A 388-nucleotide genomic window follows, 5' to 3' on the forward strand; every position below is an offset into this window, starting at 1 on the left:
AAGGGGAGGTGAGGGGAGGGAGGGGGAAGGAAGCAGCCCCATCTCCCCTCCCCTTACTTTTTGACACATTAAAAATAACTGCAGTAATTAACCATTATTTATGGGTCCTCAAATCACAGCCTTCGCTAAATAAAACCCAAACAATGGAATACTTCTTTTTAAATATGTCTCTGGTGAATGTCTTTGTTAACATATGCAGCTATGTTTGTGTTTGGGGTAAAGATTAATAATGTCATGTTTGACCTAGAAAGCTTGATACTGCACCGTATTTATTTGCTTGTAAATATGTGTAAACAGCATGTCAAATCAAGCAAATGTTACTTTTGCATAGGCTTATCAAATCTAATGTGTTTTTATAAAACGAGGTAATGGTTGCATTGCCATAACA

Source organism: Penaeus monodon, chromosome 13 (genome assembly GCF_015228065.2).
Source record: "Penaeus monodon isolate SGIC_2016 chromosome 13, NSTDA_Pmon_1, whole genome shotgun sequence".
Classification (NCBI taxonomy): Eukaryota; Metazoa; Arthropoda; class Malacostraca; order Decapoda; family Penaeidae; genus Penaeus; species Penaeus monodon.